Consider the following 2,935-nt stretch of genomic DNA (forward strand, 5'->3'; position numbering starts at 1 on the left):
CAGCCAGGACAAATACCATAAGGCATGTGTTGCTCCGGCGAGGATCAGTTCACCAGTGTCGTCTTATAAAGCCCTCAGGTGCTCATCAGRAGATCAGCTGCAGCTGCGCTGATTAATGCCTCAGCCAMTCAGGAAACTGCTGGTGAAAAAACTCAAATTGCTACAGGGAACCCCGAGGCATTTCCAGGCAAGAGAGGATACATAATCCCTCCATCGAGTCCTGGGTCTTCCCTGAGGCCTCATCCCAGTGGGATGTGCCCAGAACACCTCTAAAGGGAGGCGTCCATGAGGCATCCTAATCAGATGCCCGAACCACCTCAACTGACTGCTTTCAATGTGGAGGAGCATCTGCTGTACGCCGAGCTCCCCCCCGGATGACGGAGCTCCTCCTATCTCTAAGGCTGAGCCCGGCCACCCTACGGAGGAAGCTCATTTCGGCTGCTTGTATCCGGGATCTAATTCTTTCGGTCATGATCCATGCCTCATGACCATTGGTGAGGGTTGGAATGTAGACAGACTAGTAAATCGAGAGTTTTGCCTTTCGACTCAGCTCTTTCTTTACCACGACCGACTGAAACAACGCCCTCATTGCTGAGATCAAGTCCCCAAGCCGTTAAACTAATCATTGAATATAAATCTACAACTGATTCCCTTCTGGAGTCAAACATAGACGACCGCTGTGGCTAATAAACCTTAGTAAACAAAAATGACTTTACTCTTTAAATGGCTTTAATTTTAACTAAGCTAAAATTCTGTGTGGTAGTAGTTGAGAGTGATCTCCATCATCCTTCATACTATGAGTATATAAAATCTTTGTTAAAAATGTTGATGTGCAAGACAATGAGCGATGTACATTCATTCAAGGAATGCTAATTATGTATTATGTATGTACTTTTTTAAACACTTTTTCTTTATGTGGATGTAAGACACCCACATAACATCTTCTCAGCCAATTTAACTTCAGTTTGAGATCATCCAAAACTCATGTTGGCTCAGCGAATGAGCTGGAGCACCTCCAGGATTTCACTCTGCAGTACTTTAAGCTGCTTATAGACAACCTTCTTTATTATTCAAAAGACAAATGTCAAAGTAATGAGGGGAACGAGAACGTTGTGAAGCTCTTAGATGTGGATATCCCAGGCTCCTTTTGTCCTTCTATATGTGGAGTTTAAACATCAGGGTCATAGTGATTAAACATTTCATGTCCTACCTCTTGGGTGAAAACGTATATGAGCCGAGCAAGCAAAACCCCAATGTCAGAAGATTCTGCAGTAGACCAGTTGTTAAAATGAGAGGTCAATATTCACTTGAGGGCAGCGGCTTTCACAAAGTGACTGGACAAAGTCAACTAAGACAATCTGAAAATAGCCTCTTCATCCAGAGGTAATAACGTAATTGTTTGTGTAGTAAATACATGCTTATGAAACATGGATATTACTTTGCTACAAAGACTTAGCAGGACTGGCTGGCTTCCATATTCTTACAGTCTGATAGAGAGTGCGTGGATTTATTTAAATTGGGGGTATTATTTGGAGTTCGGCCAGGAGTCTGACAGGCTGAGGAAGCGTGTTAGACAAAGTTCTTGGCATTTTTCGTGTAGCTCCAACTGTGCCGACTGTAGAGTAAATCTATCAGACAGCTGGGACAAAATCTGGTGTTGAGATGTTTTATTTTGAACGTTAACACAGTGAATCAAACCATTCCAATCAACAATTCTGGCTCTCAGGAAACTTGACAGGGCTGAACTCTGAACACGGCTACCATTTAATCACACAAATGCTTTGCAAACTGCCGGCTGCTTTCAGGTGGTCTGATCCAGCCACGACTATCGAACAAGGTCTTTTGTCATGGCGGCCCTGAGAGGTAGGGTACTGAAGCAGAACAGTGGTAATCAATGTTTATGAAGACTGACAGAGGGTGACAGGCTGGGCAAACAATCACAGAAGCATGAGGAGAACAAGACACTAATAGATTTACCCTGAGAGGGTGCATTAAAAAGAAAAAAACACCAAATCGTATTTCATTCTGTGCCCATGTCTCAGAAAGTTCAAGTTCAAGTCACAACATACGTTGTCTCAGGGCACTGTACATAAAAAGAATAATCTAAAGAAGAAACCAGCAGGCTCATTATAGTTTTACTTAACAGTAGTAGTAACTTTCACGAACAATAAAAGCAGTAACTTTCATGAACAATACAAATCTTTTGAACGGCTCTTAAATAAATGATTAAACTTGAAGGTTGTTCTTCACTTGTGATTTTCACCCGTGATTTTCTCACATTTTCCTCCTCAGATGCAGGCACACACCAGTGGCAGCTCCAAAAAATGTTTTAAAGTGGTGGCCATGAGGCGAGCCATTGAAAATCTTGAATCACAACCGTGAAACACAAGGGTGGAAATTTCACCTCACTTTTAAGAGTGGGGTTGGGGGGCAGGGGTAGGAGTCAGTAAACAAGGAGGGTTTTTTTTAATGGGAAAGATTTATGTGGGGGGGGGGGGGTTCCATCTAAAATACAGTGGTCTGTTATGACATGAAAATCAAACAATCGCTACCATATTAACCTTTGTTTTTTCTTTATTTAATTATTGACCTCTACTTAACCAGGCAATGATCACAGATCCCATTTGCAAGGGAGGCCTAGGCCTGAAGGCAGTCAAACAAATGCTTTGCACTGAGGGAGGAAACCAGAGTACTGGGAGAAAACACGTGAAAACCTTTACTTGAACATGCAATGTCCATACAGAAAGACCCCAGGTCCAAACTGGGGATTGAACTCTTTTCTTATTTATTTATTTATTTTTTTTTGCTGTGAGGCATCAGTGCTATACGGAAGCGTATTGCTATCACGCAGGAAATAAAAATCCGAGCGCTGTCACCTTATAACGTGATACGTATCTTGTTATAACGTGATAGTATCTCGTTAAAACGTGATAGT

Source organism: Austrofundulus limnaeus, unplaced genomic scaffold (genome assembly GCF_001266775.1).
Source record: "Austrofundulus limnaeus strain Quisiro unplaced genomic scaffold, Austrofundulus_limnaeus-1.0 Scaffold245, whole genome shotgun sequence".
Classification (NCBI taxonomy): domain Eukaryota; kingdom Metazoa; phylum Chordata; class Actinopteri; order Cyprinodontiformes; family Rivulidae; genus Austrofundulus; species Austrofundulus limnaeus.